The 18,296-nt window shown below is 45.2% G+C and overlaps 1 protein-coding gene across 2 annotated transcripts in view; it reads left to right on the top strand.

The window, feature by feature from the left end:
- Positions 1-18,296, top strand: part of LOC128329940 (uncharacterized) — a 36,722-nt gene that overhangs the window by 8,528 nt on the left and 9,898 nt on the right. For both annotated transcript variants that reach the window (XR_008309868.1, XR_008309869.1), the window contains one exon: positions 2,375-2,445. The gene's annotated coding sequence lies outside the window, so the exon portion shown is untranslated. The remainder of the gene's footprint in view (positions 1-2,374; positions 2,446-18,296) is intronic.

Below are 18,296 nucleotides of genomic sequence, written 5' to 3'. Positions count from 1 at the left end.
CCGCGTTAACATCTGAGGCACAAGCAGGCTAATTTGTGGACAGCCTAACTCATTTGAACCAAATTGGGTACTGTTGCAGTGAGTGATATACAGGGACACCTCAATGGCATAGTTTGTGATGATGTCATCCACACTGATTCAAGATGGCGGACACATACATTTTTGAGGCGCAAGTGGGCTAGTTTGTGAACCGCTTTACCAATTTAAACCAAATTTGCTCCAGCTGTAGGGACACATAGGGACTCATCAATGGTGTAGTTTGTGATGATGTCATCTACCCTAATCCAAGATGCCGGATGCATGAACGTTTGAGTGGGCTAACTTGTGGACTGTCTAACTGGTTTGAACCAAATTAGATACAGTTGTAGTGAGTGACACACAGGGACACCTCATTGGTGTAGTTTGTGATGATGTCATCCACCCTGATTCAAGATGGTGGAACCATAAACCTTTGAGGCTCAAGTGAGCTAACTTGTGAACCACTTAACTGATATGAACCAAATTTGCTACAGCTGTAGGGACACATAGGGACACCTCAACGGCGAAGATTGTGATTTCATCCACCCCAAATCAAGATGGTTGACATGTAAACTTTTGAGATTGTGATGATGTCATCCACACCAGTTCAAGATGGTGGACATGTAAACTTTTGAGGTGCAAGTTCAGTAACTTGTGGACAGTCTAACCAATTTGAACCAAATTTGCTACAGCTGAATGAACACAAAGGGATGCCCAATGGTGTGGTTTGTGATGATGTCACCCACCCCAATCCAAGATGGTGGATGCATAAACGTTTGAGGTGCAAGTGCACTGACTTGACTGTCTAACCAATTTGAACCAAATTTGGAACAGCTGTAGTGAGTGACACACAGGGACACCTCAATGGTGCAATTTGTAATGATGACATCCACTCTGATCCAAGATGGTGGTCACATGAACAATTGAGGCGCAAGAGATTTAACTTGTGGACCTCGATTTGCACCAAATTTAGTCCAGATGTAGAGACAGTGAAAGGAAAGTAGGCTGATTAGTTCTTACTAGAACAACTTGTCTCATTATGGCTACAAACTATGCATACTATGGCATGGGGGACAGATAAGACCAAAGAAGTTATAATGACCAACTACGCCCTTGTGAAATAAATAAAAGTGAAGATGTCCCACATAATTTGTTTTTGGTTTTTTTGTAACTTCAGATAAAAATTGAATAGGTTCACACAATCAACAATTAATCTGTCACTTTGGTGGGAATCCGAGATCCCCACCGCATGCACACTCCCATAGAGCGTGTCGTGTGAACCCGACTTTTTTGGCAGTCTGTGCTTGGCACTGTGCTACCCTAACATGAAGATCCATACTCTAAGATCTGAAGTTGCCTTGTCAATCTCACCTTCACGTCAGGTTGGTGCATTACCAATCGAAGATCACAGAAAAAGCCTAGGCTCACACTGAATGCTCCATTGGAGCACATGTGTGGTGGGGGATCTCAGATTCCTGTCAAACTGGCATTAGAGTAATCATATGAAGAGCCCCACTGAGTGATTGATTGATTGATTGGTTGGGTTTGGACACAAGGAAATCTACTAACTACTTTTTGTCCTTATTAAATGACATTTCCTTTTGTAACTAGTGGTAAACTTTGCAGCAAGAGATATTCATAGATAACATGACATAAGCAAAACATCTTAACATAGGAAAATACAATTGGAAGAAGGAAATATGTAAATATATAAATTAATATCCACAGATAAATAATCAATAAAAATTATAAAATTAATCACCTGATTGTCACTCCTGATCCCAGCTGGGTGATGATTGTATGTATGCTAAGTACCTTTATAACTGGCCCTGCTCAATTGGTGGTTAAACTTTACATCAGTTCCACAGGATAAGCATACAGAAAAGTAGCTCCCATACCACAGCTGTAGCATCTAAAGGGCACCTAAAGGGGGATGTGATAGTGATTAATAAAATTATTAACAGAGAAGATAATTTTCCACCCACACTCCTCATCATACCAGAACTTAGAGCCACTCCGTGAAATTTATTGGCTTTAAGTTCAGGACTTTCAAAAGCAAGTATTTGTTTTTTCACACACCGTACCTAACTCCCGCAAGATGTAGTGATGGCACGACTTAGAGGACTTTTAAAATAAGTAGATACCTTGATGGAGGAAAGGCCTATAATCACTAGCTATTAGCCATGATAATGAAAGAAACATCAATATTCAGAGGCAGTATACTTCCAAGTACACAGGTGTTTGGTACAAACAGTGGGGAGCCTTAGTGTTGCTAACTGTAGCTTATGCTAGAATAAATGTGTTTGTATTTAAGGTAAAGGTACCACAAGATTCATTGTTGATTTTGCTGCTACAGACTAATAGAGCTACCCCTCTAGAAGAAGTTTCAACAAAGTGAGACATGGCATCACAGAACTTCAGCTAAAAGTAAGTGCAAGTGTGAAAGATCTCCTAGTAGTAATCTCCCTGTTTACCAATAGACAAGCTCATACAATTACCAAAACCAGAAAGACAGCTTTGAACACTGAAGACCATGTCAGAACAGCCAGTTCCATGTCCAGACGTTCAGGGATCATCTGCAGAGCATAATCTTGCTTCTGGACGCAGAGCTGAAAGACAAAGTTCAGAGCTTTTATTCTCCAGCATGTCTTCTGAGCTAACTGGTAATGCCTTGGTTCTGTTCCATGTATAGGTCTTTATTACCTTTTCCCCTTATTACCCTTTATTACCCTTTCCCCTTAACCTTGCCACATTGCTGATTAAGCCTTTTGTTTTCCACCAATATTGCTGAACAAACATCTTGTCTGAGCCTTAACCAAGAAAACAAAGCATCCTAACTGATCCCTAACCAGATGACCATGCTGGAGAAAAGGGAACTTCTGTGCAGTGGCTGCTGAGGACAGCATATGTCCATTTTCTGGCCGGATGTGACAGTTCCATTATTATCTGGGACACGGTAAATGATCACATCCCATTTTTTCTGTAAGAGCCTGCTGCCCTTTGCTTTTGGCCGATGTTGAACAGAAAGGAAGCAGGAGCAGAACAAAATGGATTCTGAGTCCTGTTGTGCTAATCAGTGTTCCCTCTAAGCCGTGTGCGTGTGCATGTGCAAACATGTTTTTTGATGTCTACGCAGTTAATTTTAGATCCCACTCAGGTTGAACCAGGAAGGCCCCACTCTGAATGCACATGCGTGCACACTGCTGCCCAGAACAAAACTCATTCTGCACACAGATGAAAAAAAAGTAGGGGGAACACTGGAACTAATGACTATTGCCTCACTAAGACATTGAAGCTGTTCACATGACCAGGAGAAACTGGGCTAAGGAAGCCTAGCCCAATTTATCCTGGTCATCTGCTGCCACGGGAGCCACGCGGCTCCTGGCAGCAAACCACCTCAAGTAGTCCTCCCCTTAAACAACGTTAGTGGAGCTAGCAATCCACCAACCTCGTTTGGTTGCTCGTGTGCTGCCGCGGTGTGGCTCCGCACTGCGACAACACATGAGGAGACTCCCGGGCTCGGAAGTCTCTCCAGGATGCCCCGCGTGCTCGCACAGGGCATCCTGGGACTCCCAGGGGCCACACAGCCCCCAATCCCCACAGCCCCATAACGGAGCCAGCAGTCGTGTGGGCGGCCAACCTGGCCGCCCAGCTACAAGCAGCTGCTCGTCTGCGGGGAGAGTGGGCTAAACCCACTCTCCCCACAGAACCCCATCAGGCGCTTCACACGTGTCGTGTGAAGCTCCTCATTACGTTTTACATACATACCGATGTCCATGCACATATATATGTGTTGTTTTTTTGTGAATCACTGTATATTTGTTCATTTAAAAGTGAGCCTGGGTGCAGACCCCCTCAAATGCAGCGTATAGCTAGGACATGCACTACTATACTTCAGCTGAACATAATGTGTGAATAACCATACACACATGCAGATCTGTATGTGTGTATACTTTATGTAGATTGTATATCTATGATGGGCATAATATGTAGTAGTAGCAGTGGTGGTGTTTAATTTGATCCATTGCTGCAGTACAATGGAGTCAGGCTCAATTTTGGTTTACAGTTGGACCTTTGAACTGATCCAGAAAGGCAGTTCTTACATTCTATAACTTCTTTAAGACTTTATTAAGAGATGAATTACTATTAATACATTTTAGTATATTTTGCATAACAAATACATTTTCATCTTATGTTCTATAATATTTACATTTTGATGTTATGTTAGTTTGTCTAGAAAAAACATTCCCTTTTTTCTTCTTTCAGAAACTTTAAAATATGCACATCTCATATATTTACGAACAGCTGTTTTCCAAAAAAAACCCACTTGTGTCATTACATAAATTAAAACTTTGCTTTGCAGCAAAACCAACAAATGAAGTAAGCATTTATCTATCACCATAGTAATTTTATTGGTATATCAGTTTTCCATATGCATTATGCTCAAAGCACCTCAGAACAAAGAATGACAAAAACAACAAATATAAAAACATCAACACAAACTGTTATCCACATCATCTCCATATAAAGATACTTTATCAAACAATTTCATAACTATATCCAAAATTTAAAAATAATCAATATCAGCATATTAAAAAGGAATTCATTCATTTTAAAACAGTTAACACACATTTGAAAACAAATCAAAACTTATATCATTTCAGTAACATATCATACCTAACATGTAAAAGTCAAAACTATTAAATGTCAGTAACTGTAAACCACTTAGCTACTGTGAGTAATTCACATGGTACTACAAGCATAACTGGTGCACAACTCATATAAATATCTACAATGCATTAGGTTATTTTCCTCAATCAACTTGCATATCCTACAGATACAAACACAATAGATTGTATGCAAAGAAAGTTGGTTGTGGCTAAGCATCATTGATATTAATGAGCAAGTTAAGTACATAGGAACATAGGAAGCTGCCATATACGGCTCACAGTTGCTCCACTCTCTGCCTGCCTAGCTTGCTTGCGGACTGTTGCTAAGGCAGCTGGACTGTTGATAAGGCTATGAGTACTGAACCAGAAGGGACCACAATGGGAGACCCCGAGTCTCCTGACCTTGATACAAGACAGAACCCAGAGGGGCCCTCCAAAGACCAAAACTGCAAAGAGATTCCCGGTAACAACTACAGGAGGGAAGTGTGTCCAGAGGCCCTGAACCAGGAAAATCCCTGGGACCTAGCTCCTTTCCAAGTAAACCCACTGAGCAAGCCTGCCATCAAGGAGCAGGGAACCATCCATTGACTTCTCCCTAAGGGGGTCCCCTCCTTCTCCACCAGAAACACAGGAAAGATACCGACCAGGGGTGTAGCGAGGCTGGCAGCAGCCCATGTGCGGCTGCCGTGGCCCCCAACCCTGCCCCCTGTGTCTCACATCAGATGCAGGGACCCGTGTCTGACATCAGATGTGGGGGGCGTGGTCTCCCTCCCAAATGGGGCTGCGCGGCTCCATTTGGAAGGGTGATCAGCCTGTGCTGTGTTGGGAAGTGTGGGCTGGAGAGACTCTTCCTGCCTTAAAGGCAAGGAGAGCCGTTCTGGCTGCACTGCCAATGCAGTGTGGGCCGATCTGTCTCCTAAACGGGGCCGCGTGGCCCAGGTGGGGACGGAGATCGATTGGCCCCACTGCATTGGCAGCGAGACAAGAAGTGGCTCTCCCTGCCTTTAAAGCAGGGAGAGTAACTCCAGCCAAGCTGCCAACGCAGCTTGGGCCTATTTCAGCTCCAAACAGGGCCACACGGCGCCGCTTGGGACTGAAATAATGCCCCTGTGTCTGACATCAGATGTGGGGGGCGTGTCTGGGGCCACACTCATGGCCCCTGATTGGTGGTGGCCTGGGTTCTTTGAACCCGTTCACCCAATGGTGGCTCCGCCCCTGATGCTGACAGTGAACCTAGGCCAACCTTCAGCAACAGAGCAATATATTCACAGATCACTGCTCCTCCAGATGCAGTGCTCTCTAAAAAAAACTTGGTGGCCGGTAGCTGGGACTTCCAAATGGAGCAGAAAGTGGACACACAACCAACAAACCCAAGTTCCAGGCCCTGTGTTCTGCATTAAGCTGGGTTAAGAGTGAGGGTTAGAAGTAGGTTTACCCAGAGTCCGACTACCAGGGCTTGGAAGAATCCTGAGGGAAGACACTGGTTATCAGACCACGGAAGGGCTGGGGCTGCTCACCTGGTACTTTTGAAACAGATCTTACTGACTTTCTAGGAGGGGGTATGTATATTAAGTCAGGCAAAGGATCCTGGGGATTGATTGGTTCACTGTAACCAAGGGTGCCACCAGGCTTGAAGACCTGGGCAAAGTAGTGAGAAAGATCCAACACACTCTTGTCCTTGTGCTGGCTTTCCAGTTGGAGGAAAGCCAGAGTCCTTCTCATGAGAGGGCCAGTCCACCAGAGAAAAAAGACACACTGATGTGTTTCAGCGCTCGATTTGACTGCACTCTCATGAGGTAAACCTTCCAGATATAGCAACCCCACCCCCGCTGTTGTGGGCCTCCTGCACCACTGGTTAACAATAGAACTCATACTCTGCACCTGCCAGAAAGCCAAAGGCCTTCTCATAGAGGCTATCTCATGAGAGGGCCAGTCCATGGGAGAAAAACATCCACTGGAGGAAAAAAGAAAAGAATGAATCCTATGTCCCAGGTTAATCACTACCATCTGGGCCTGATGCTGCAGCAAATGCAAACTAGCCACTGCAGAACACTCTGGGACAGGACACCTGTGGATTAATATGGTCCCTGAGCATGGAGATGTGTTGCAGGGAGACAGGGGCGTAGCTAGGGGAGAGAGGCTCTGTGTTCATCCGTCTCTCTGGCAGCCCCCCAGAGTGAGGGAGATAATGAAGAAAATAGGGAGGGGTGGAGCTGGAGGGCCCTCAGGAGCTGGGGGCCCGTGTTCTTTGAACCCTTTTGCTCAATTATAGCTACGCCCCCGCAGGGAGAACAGACTCTTTCAAGGGGTGCTTATATTCTTGGTTTCCAGCAGTCGTTGAGACCTGGAGGGGACTCTTCCTGGGGCTTTGGTGGAACTGTCAATTGGGCCAGGTGGTAAAAGCCCTCCAGCCTGCATGTGTGTCTCTATGGCTGGGCACTCTTATGAGAGAGTGGTCCACTCAGAAGCATGATCCATCTTCATTGCACAAGAGGAATCTCTTATGTAATTTAATCCTGCTCTAGATGGATGGTTCACCTCATGAGGTTTGGCCAAGACCAAGTATGCTTGCACCCAGGGGAAGGGGCTGGGCCACTTCAATCTTTTGGTCCCCCACCAAAACCCGAAGAGGCAAATCCTAAGTAATCTTCCTAGCAGTCTCATCCTATCCATCCATCCATAAGCACTCATACATGAAATGGGGATGAGGGTCTAGGCATTGGGGGAAAAATAGAGGTCCCTGGAGAAATGGGAGGGGGGGGCATAAGCTTCATGGCATACGTGCTGGAGAGTGGGCTGGTGTCGGTGTGTCACAAATGGCCATTGCTGGCAACAAATTCATTCCATGAACATATGAGATAAAAGTAGAGGGATTGCTTGTGCAGTCTAACTTTGACCAGTGCAAGTGGAAAGAGAGGGGCCCAATTCTCTCTTCCTAGGGGAGGAGAGGGGGCCCCTCAAGACTCTTCCTTCCCAGCTGCAGAAAACTGGTGTGAGCAAAGGATTAAAATGTCTTTGCCCTGCCAAGGGTGGGCGAACACGCCAAAAAGGCAAGATCATGCTGAGCATGCCCCCTCTAACACTGTGGCCAGTGGTTGCAGTTTCACCAGCATGCTGACACTTTGCCAACAGTCTGGCAACACTACAGGAACAGAGCCTGGGTGGACTAGGGAGAGGGAGGGGTCCCTCTGCCCAGAAGCTGGAGGTTGCCAAACTGCAGTTAGTCAATAGTCTGCAGACTGATTCTCGGCTTCACAGATTAACCACGGCTTCATCTACCCAAGGTTTCATGCTATGTCCAAGCGGGGCCTTAATGTGGTGTTAATAACCTGAAGTTGGATAATTACCCAGTTAAACAATAACAACAACAAATATTTATATACCACTTTTCAACAAAGATTTCCAAAGTGGTTTTACAGAGAGAAATAATAAATAAATAAATAAATAAATAAATAAATAAATAAATAAATAAATAAATAAATAAATAAGATGGCTCCCTGTCTCCAAAGGGCTCACAATCTAGAAAGAAACACAAGATAGCCACCAGCAACAGTCACTGGAGGTACTGTGCTGGGGGTGGATAGGGCCAGTTACTCTCCCCCTGCTAACTAAAGAGAATCACCACATTAAAAGGGTGCCTCTTTGCCCAGCTAGCAGGGGTCTGCAGAATGATTCTCGGACATATCAATCAAAATTAGTTTTTGATTGGGAAAAAAGACATATCAATCAAATTAGTTTTAATTGTGATTTATTAAATCTGTACATTTGCATATAACTAAAACAATGATTTTGAAGAAAAAGTCATGTTTTCTTAGCTTTCCAGTGGTGCATATCTATGTTGCAGAAGGTGTCATCTAAGAAGAAGCATTCCCTTCTATGGAAGAGTGAATGGTGAATGACTTTTCTAAGATGGCGGCTGTTGTCTGAATTTTTTTGCCCTTAAGTACGTACGTTACAATAATTAACTTTTAAAAACTGTGTTGCCTAATTAATTGGGGATGTCTTTTTAGTCAATCTGATTAATACAGAGGTAGTTAACCTGAGGTTCATAGCTCTTGCTGGACTACTATTCCCATCATTTTCACCCACAATGGCCAATAGCCAAGGATTGTGGGAGCTGTAGTCAAACCACAGCTGGAAGGCCTCAAGTTGGACCACTCTCCCTGGATTAATTGACGGAAGTTTGCCAACCTCCTTTAAAGAATAAAACCTTACATCTCTATTTTTAATGTATAGTCCTGATGTAATAGAGAGACTGCCCTGCAGATGGCAGCATTGAGTGTCACTACCATTGCTTCAAGTTAAGAGAGTTCCTAATGGAAAGTGAACTACTGCAGCAGAATTATTAACCTGATCAGGGCTGTCCTTAGGGCATGGCAAGCAGGGTGACTGCCCCAGGCCCCACTCCTTAACACCCATTAGAATTAACTAGAAGGGGGCCTCACACTGGGTGATTTGCCCCGGGCCTTGCACCCCACCAGGGCTCTCTAAGGACAGCCCTGAACCTGATCTCTGTTTTCAAATTATACTGTTACTTAAGATGCTTCTTCTGAAACCCTTTACAACTTTTTAAATACTGGTGAATTTGGACAAAGGAAACCAAATATGTCATAATTTATTTTCAAGATTAAAAATGAATAGGATCCAAAGAATCACACAACTATTTCCATATGTGTAAGGCAACATGAGAGTTGTATTCCTTGAACACCAGTCCCCCATGCCACATGATAACCAACTTTGAAACTGAGGAGAACTTCAAAAGCAGATTGTGATGTGGCATAAAAGCCGGCTGTTCACTGAAAAGGAGAAGTAAAAAATCCCCACTTGATACATACAAGCCCTTGGGCATGAATGAAGCAGCTCTCTGGATCTCAGCCATTGTCTTCTAAGGACAATATCTAAGGACTTGAAGCAAAAGTGTGGGGTGGGGGGCTTATTTAGTAATGTAATGTATGTAAATTACAAGAAGAAACTTGTCCACATAAAGCTGTATCCCTGGATTTAAACCAGATAACCTGTCTATAACACACCAGTACATTATTATGTGGAAAATGAGAAATACATTGGGTAGGCTGGGAGACTGAAGCCCTAATAAAGAATAAAGATTTCTACTGATACTTATTTTTCAGATTCAAGCAAAACTCTACCATAAGTTCATTTCACAGTACACAGGGCTATATGTAAGTCCAAATGGTAATATAAGAGAAGTGAACTTGGTACTCTCACAGATGTCGAGTCGGTGCCATTGAGTCTGTGTCGACTCCTGCCGACCACAGAGCCCTGTGGTTTTCTTTGGTGCAATACAGGAGGGGCTTACCATTGCCAACTCCTGCACAGTATGAGATTATGTCTTTCAGCATCTTCCTATATTGCTGCTGCCCGATACACGTACCAGCGGGGATTTGAACCAGCAATCTCTTGCTCCCTAGGCAAGTTACTTCCCCACTGCGCCATTAGGTGGCTTACTCACAGATGTAGGGAGTACTTGTTTAGCTATGGGAGAGGCCACCAATCTCTATCCAGTTTTCACTGATCATAATTAATATTTCTATTACCATTTTTGCATTTGTTTTAGCATGACCAAGATGTTACACCACTGTGCAAGGAAGGAAAGAATAGAATAACTCTTGGTTTGGCAGAACATTTCAAAGAGTTTTTTTTAAAAATCCTTTACAATGAAGAGCAGAACCATGTACTCCAACACAGTACACCTCCCATCAGCCACTTCAGAGTCTTCCATGTGCTTCTACCACCACAGAATGCATGAGAGACCATTTGTTTGAAAGTCCATGCACATTAAGGTACCTTTGTATGTGACAATCTGACATGTTGTAGCAGTTTCCCGCACTGAGCAGGAGGCTGGACTAAGAAACCTCCAAGGTCCTTTCCAACTGTAAAATGCCACGACTCTCTGTATTGTCAGGAGCTGCCTGGTGGAGGACAAGAACCATTGATCCAGCTGCCCCATGTGGCAGACCCAGTGGTGGCCAGTGCAGGTGCCATGGGGGGAGGGGTTGGCGGGAGTAACTGTAAATTAGTAGATGCTTACCTCTCTTCTCGCCACCCCTGATAGCTGTTCAGGGGCCTGCCCAGCACCTGCTGCGGCGGAGAATCAGCTCTGCCACTCAGCTGGCCTCTGCACATGTGTGGAGGCCATTTGCTGCCCACGCAAATGGTCTCTGCCAGCTGAGTGGCGGAGCTGATCCTGCGCTGCAACAGGTGCTGGGTGATGTGCTGCTGCTCTGAAGAGCTTTTAGGTGCCGTGGGAGGAGAGGTAAGCACCTTCTAATTTACACTTAAAGGTGCTTCCTGCCACTCCCTCTCCAGAGGCGCCTGCACCGGCCATTGCTGGGCGGACCACTGAACTGCAGCCAGTGCCAGATTTAGGCACAAGCGGAGTACGCTGCCGCTCAGGGCCTTACTTTATGAGGCGCCTCTGCATACCAAAAAAATGACCAAATTTCAAGTTTTACATAATGGAAATATAAAGGAGAAAGGGGGGAAAGAGACTCTAAAACAGACATTATCCTTCTAAGACAAAATATATACTTATACTAGCCGACCCCGCACAGAGCATCTCTGCGCTCTTTGTGGCCGGCGGTTACCTCTTCCCCCCCACCTTCTGCCCCCGTCTCTGCTTCCAGGCCAGCCGCCTCTCCTCCCCACCACCACTTCTGCCCCCCCCCACTTTCTTTCCCCCCTCCTGGGCCTTGCCTCCATGGCTGGGCTGGGCCCGCCGCCACCACGGCGACCAATCCTCCTGGGTGCGCCTCAGCCAATCAGGCGCATCCGCCGCCCAGCCAATCAGCTGGGCTCTGGGACACACATTCCAAGGCACACCCAGGAGAATTAATATAATAGATAGCTACACAATTATTTAACATATTGAGTGTATAAAACTGTGCAGGAATAACTCTAAGTTATTTCAACATTGCACTGCAGTTACAGGCAGCGTTTGCCTCTACAGAGGAATGCTGTTGTAACCATGAGCAGCGCCGCAAAGCGGAGTGAGTGATGTGCCAGGGCAGGACTTCTGACCCCTTTTTGTAACCTGACCCCACTGGGGGCCTAACTGCTGCAACAGCCTTACCAGAACAGAGGGCTCTCAGGCCCTGGGCTGGCTCCACCCAGCCAGACTGACCTGAACAGAAAGATGTCAAGACTTTGTGTTTGGCTAACCTCTGCCTCAGTACCAAGGGGTATTGCGAAACAAAGGATGTTTACACAAGCTTTCAGAGGCTTGCACAATGAACTGCACGTGGAGTCATACCTGGGTGGGTATACCTATACCTAGCAGTTCTTTGACTAGCTTATCCCACTGGCTACACCAGGGCAGAGCACTGAGGAACATTGCAGGTTGGGGTCCCTCTTCCTCCTGCCCCCCCCCCTTTTTATTTATTTTAAAATTTGCTGTTGTGCTGTTGCACACTTCTGGTTTAGCATACCTCTGGCTTACTGAACTTCTTCAGATTTCACACACACACACCCCTACCTGTCAAGACTCTCGAGAAGGCTGCAGTTGAAGAAATAATGTTTGATGTGGTTTTCAGTGTCTCCAGTTCATTAGACTTTGTGGCTTATCACCTGATGAAACACTTCCTGAAAATCCTGCTTAACAAATTGCTTCCTGAAATCCCACTGAATTGTTCTCCATTCCTCTGGTCCTCTGTACTCCTTTCCTCACTTTAATTACTTGACTTCAGTCATAAACACACTTTCCTGGGAGTAAGTCCCATTGAACTTAGTGGGACTTGCTTGCAAATAAACTAGTTTAATGCAGCACTTACCCTACTATTCTAGTTTACTACATGAGGGGAACATCTTGTGTTGGAGGCACTTACAAATGTCTCCTTGCTGGCGGCAAGCTGAAAGGTTACAATCTATTCTACCATATCAGTCTACCTCATTCTGCATAGTAAGTTGAGAGGCTCTTAGATAAGGCCCAATATAAGCATGATGTTGGAAAGGCTAAAATTGCTTGCCCTTGTGGTGGTCTATGTAGCCTCCTTCATGCTTAAACTTCATGCTTAATCAGTACCATAGTGTTAGCATATCAGGGACCCATAGTCCCAGAAAGTGCTGCACTAACATGTTAATACTATAGTATAGCAGCTGAAAGACTGGTTGACAAGTAAATCAGGTCATGTGGAATGCCCGATGGGCAATCAATTTTAGCATGCTCAGTATCACATTCAAACTGGGCGGGCCCAAGTCATCACACATCAGTCAACTAGCAAGGATTTATATTGTACCACAGGCGGAAATGTATATAATTCAGTTTGTTTTGTTTGCCTTTAGATAGCATACTAAACTCAAAAGATTTTTTTTTTAAATGACCAACAATGAGTGTTTAAAGTGAGGGAAGAAGCCAGATTCCTGAAGGCTGATATGACTAAATAGTGCAGGGATATTTCATTACATAGTTCATTGCTCTGTGAGTCTTGCTATGGCCTGAAAGGTGGGATATAAATTCAATACATGAACACACACAGTTGTCTTCCAGATTGTGTCTTCAGGCAAGAAAAAGCTCTTTCTTGTTTTCAGAAGAGGCATTTTGCTCTTGCTGGCCAATCAGATAGCAAAGGCTCTGTTGAGCTGGAAGGGATAGAGGATGGAGAAAAAGGAAATGGATTTAACAGAGCTGTTCTTCGGACTTTCAGAAAACCATCTTAAAAGCTCCTACACATTTTTCTCATCTATGCTCACCATCTATTTCACTGAGAAAACATTCTACTCCTCCTGCCATGAAACAAGCAGTTAGTTTGTTGATTCTGTTCAGTAATCTTTTGCAGTTTGTTTGTTTGGACATTTGTCCAAAGGTGGATCCAGTACAGAGTGTGGGGGAAGAATTAAGAGGAAAAGGGAAGTGAAGGAGAAAATGGAGTTGTTGCTGAATAAACCTTTAGTTAAACCTACTTAAGATTTCCTTGTGCATATGAGGGAAGCAGCTGGTTCTTAATTACAAAGTAGCTGACACCTCTTTACTTCTTATTTAGTATCAGATAAGGATAACAATATCTAGTGAGCAGTTCTGATCCAGAAATTCTTCTAATCTTTTATACTTCTGAGCATTCACTGGATATCTTGTTTATCCATTCCATAGTTCTGAATATTTTTGTAGGCCAGATAACGCACAGAAGATGAACACAACTTGGCTCATTCATTACAAGTTAAATACATATTACATCTAATACGGTATGTTTCTATACACAACAGCTCCTCATCAATTTTATTGAGAAAATACTGAATTTACTCAATATTTCAGAGTAGGAGATCTACAACAACAATATCTGCAAGATCTGTTTGATTTCATTTTTCATGATTCCCCCCCCCCTCAAAACCAGTGCTGAAGGACCTTGCAAGTATTTTATATCTAGCACAGTCATAGTCTCCACTCCACATAAAAAACACATCAAATAACATCCAGCTTTTCCAGAAAGTTGTGATGTTATATACTAGTCATGGTGCAAATATTTACCTTGGCTGTAGAATACTCTGGCATTATGAACTGAAAGCCAGAAAGACAACCTTTACATGGACACGAGCTATGGCAAGATTTATGTTCTTCAACAGTAGGGTTGCCAACATTTCATTGCCAGAATGAGGGACACAAGTGGGGTGGGGCTGGGGGCGGGTGGGAGGTGTATGCAGTGGTAATCAAGAGCCTAAGTATCATTGACGTATATGTAATTGAATTATATGTTATTGAATAATGCCAGCACTGTTACTATTTAGAATGTATTCAAGTTATACCTATAGAGACCAACATTTCATCCCTGAAATGAGGGACGTCCCGCATAATGAGGGACAGATAGCAACCCTATTCTTCACTGTTCTTCTTCAGTGTTCTTCACTGCAAGGCCCAGGTGCTAGTGGCAGTTCCTCTTGACTCTAAGGAAGACTCCCTGATGAGTTGTTTTAGGCTTTTGTGAAACGTATGCCACAGCTGAATACTCCATACAGTCCCACTGCTGGCGCTATGCAGAGGCAACTGTTTCCACTACACAGTGCTCTCCAGCGCTGGTAGTACTCCTTTAAGGGAAATTGAACCCTCTTGAGTTCAAGCACCATCTTGGAAGGCATGCACAGAGCATTGGGAAATGTAGTCCTTCCAAGGACACTGTGTGTGCACCTTTCAAGATAGCGCGGTGACTTCTCTCAAAAGGCTTCCCCCCCTCCCCGAATTGCAAAATGTGCAACAGTGCCCAGATGTTAGTGCAGTGGGAAGTGACTCCTATTGAAGGTTTATTGCCAAAGGGGCAATAATTGCCAAAGCTTGCTTGGGAAATAGTGAAAATCACTGTTTTGATCTAACCATTGCTTTCAACAAGTCCCTTACATTTTTAAAATTTCTAAAATATAATGTGATCGAGTACTAGGCAAGAAATAGGCAAGTATTCAGTATTCAGATTTGGTATTTAGAGCATGTACTATTCAATTCAATATCTTAACACCCCCATCCCTACTGCCGCCAACCACCATTTGTATTCAGTTATTCAGGAGCTAACATCTCTAAAATGTCTTCATTTATTTGCCAAATGGGATGCAAACAACTGTGGGGCATTAAGTGGGCATAAGCCTGCAAAATTCCAAATAAATAGATGAAGAGGCTTCCTAAATAATAAGCTTTAAAGTTTTGGAGAGAAAAATCTTATAATTCTTTTTATTATTATTATTCTCGAGAAGGATGAAAACAATAGGGAATGATAGCCCCTTCTGAGGACATTACGCCTGCAGCATTTCAAACAAATAAGTGCAGGTGATTCTGTGCATTTTTTTTTTTTTGTAAAGTGTTATATGTTTTCAGGTGGGATGGATACAAATGGCAGGAATGGGAGACTCTTCCAAGAGCATCATGCCTGCAACGTTTTAAACATTTTAACCCCGCCCTTCAGAACTGGAGGACTAATGGCCCAGGCTCACACAGGCTGTTAGGCACTCTGGTGAAGCATTGGAAGAGGCAGTGGTAGGCAACAGCACTTCTGTTGATTTAGTGGGCAGCGTGGTCTAAGTCTCTGATGGTGTCTTCAAAGCTGTAGGGAAAAGTGAATCTCTCTAGCTCAGGTTGGCAGGCACCCTCTGGCACAGGGGCATAGCTAGGGGAGAGGGGGGCTGTTTTTGCCCCTCTCCCTGGTGGCCCCTTAGAGTGAAGGAGAGAATGAAGAAAAAGGGGTGGTGCTGGGGGCCCCTCAGGAGCTGGGGGCCTTGGGTTCTTTGAATCCATCCACTCAGTTATAGCTACACCCCTGCTCTGGCAAAATGTTCCTTAAGTCTTGGTTGGTTTCTTCAGAGGCTTCTTGGTTGTTTGCTTTTGAGGTTTAGAAGCACTAACAGGGGTAGGCAGGTGTGCAGTCAGACAAACAGAGGCAGCAGGGGTACAAAAACTGCCATGTCATAGGTTCATGACATGAGAGGATACCACTTTCCATTCACCAGGCCAGAACCCACTGGACTGCCCTGGCACTATTGGGCAGCATGGAGCCGAGGCAAAAAGGCAAGGAGTTCCCTCCCTCTATTGAACAAAGTGCTATTGAACAGTAGGCAGGCAAGCAGGAGGCAGAGGGAGGTGGACTTTGGAGTACCCTTGTTGTGGAGCAAAACACTCTAAAGGTTTCAGAGCTGAGTGGCTGTGCTGAAGGCAGCAGGCAGGTGTGGACATAAAGGCAGAGAAGCAGCCATGGAGCACTACAGTGGAGCAAAATGCTCTAAATGCAAAGAGGCACCTTTTGATTCTCTTAATGGAGCAGGGGGAGAGCCACTAGCCCCGTCCAGCCCCAGCACAGCATCTCTCCAGTGGCTGTTGCTGATGTCTACCTTCAGGTTTTTTTTTTAGATTTGAGCCCTTTGGGGACAGGGATCCATCTTTATTTATTTTTATTTCTCTATGGAAACTGCTTTGGGAACTTTTGTTAAAAAAAAGGTAAAGCTGTAGCGTCGAGTAGGTGTTGACTCCTGGCGACCACAGAGCCATGTGGGTTGCTTTGGTCGAATCCAGGAGGGGTTTCCCATTGCCATCTCCCACACAGGAGTTTGCTCTTGCCATCTCCCGCTTCATTAGGTGAAGCAGTATATAAATATTCTTCGTCACTGTCATTTCAGAGTTGAGTGAATGCGCTGAACTATGAGAGTTCAACAGAAAATAAATAAAATGCAAATAAAAAAAGAATGGAATGGAGCCCTTGGATGCAGCAGAAGCACAGAGTGGAGTGAGTGCCAGCTTCACTTCGCACCATGAGCTTTGAGTACACTAGCAATGGAAGGATGGCTTCCAGGAACACCAGCTGCATTACCAATCCAGCATCCAAGCACATGTGGTGGGGTGTGACAATATCCCCTGCCATGCTGAAAACCCTCTAGCTCGGAAATCTGGTGGGAGGGCAGGTCAGGCATTCCCAACATATGCAGGATCTGGCCACATAAGCCAACAGGTCACAGGCCAAGTCCTCCACTACCTTGGGCAAATAGCTTTGCCACAAAGCCGTCGGCACTATCTGGCTAGTGACTAGGTTTGGCACCTCTGGGCCCAACCATCATCACCATTCCCTCTACTCTGGTGGAAGAGGAACGCTGCAGCCAGTAAGGGGCTATGCAGGGGTGGAGCTGAAATTGGGCAGATGCATCCCAAGAACAGGCTCTGCTCTGCTTCCGGGCCTTCCTCACCCTGCCTCAGGGGCTGCCTTGCTGGCTTTCCTCTGCCTCCTTTCCCCTGCTGGCCAGCCACTTTTTCTGCCACACTTTCCTGTGCTATTGCTGCCCACCGCTGCACTCCTTCCAGCTTTCTCAATACAGTACGCCACCCTGCTGAATCTCCAGTGGCATGCTGTGCTGTGCTCCTGTAGCCTGCCACCGCTTTCCAGCCACTCAGGATTCTGACCCAAAGGTGGCTGGGAATGAGGGCATGTGTATGCTCTGTGTCATCAGGGTGCATGCACACTCTTCATTCCCATTCCCCAGAGTCAGAGCTGGCTGGAGCATAGCACACGGGCAGGAAGAGTGCACTGCTGAAGGGGTGGGGGAGACCGCTGCTATGGGTGTAGGGAGCATGGCACTGCTGCCGCTGCCATAGGAACACTACCCATGGGGACATGGGCTGCCAAAGGTTCCTGGAGGACCCGCCTCAGTGCATGGGCTGAGAGGGGGCCAGCTGGGTTTGCTCTTTCTCCCCAACCCAAAGATCCCTCATCAGGATCTAGGACTGAAGAAGACCTGACAATCAACTTGCTAATTGGTTAGGCAGTTCACAAGTAAGCCCACTTGTAACTCAAAACATTTATGTGTCTGCCATCTTGCATTTGGGTGGATGACATCATTACAAACAATGCCATTGAGGTGTCCCTGTGTGTCCCTACAACTGTAGCAAATTTGGTTCAAATCAGTTAGGTGGTCCACAATTTAGGCCTCTTCAGCCTCAAAGGTTTATGCATCCACCATCTTGAACTGGGGTGGATGACATTATCATAAACTATGCTGTCGAAGTGCCCCTATGTGTCCCTACAACTGTACCCAATTTGATTCATATTGGTTGAGGCATTGCAAAGACGATGGGGGACACACACGGACACATATGGAATGCAGGGTGATCTCTATAAGCCTACTGGAAAGAAGGCT

This window comes from Hemicordylus capensis, chromosome 1 (genome assembly GCF_027244095.1).
Source record: "Hemicordylus capensis ecotype Gifberg chromosome 1, rHemCap1.1.pri, whole genome shotgun sequence".
In the NCBI taxonomy this organism is placed as follows: domain Eukaryota; kingdom Metazoa; phylum Chordata; class Lepidosauria; order Squamata; family Cordylidae; genus Hemicordylus; species Hemicordylus capensis.
The sequence above is the reverse complement of the archived record's forward strand: the minus strand, read 5'-3'. Positions and strand labels throughout refer to the sequence as shown.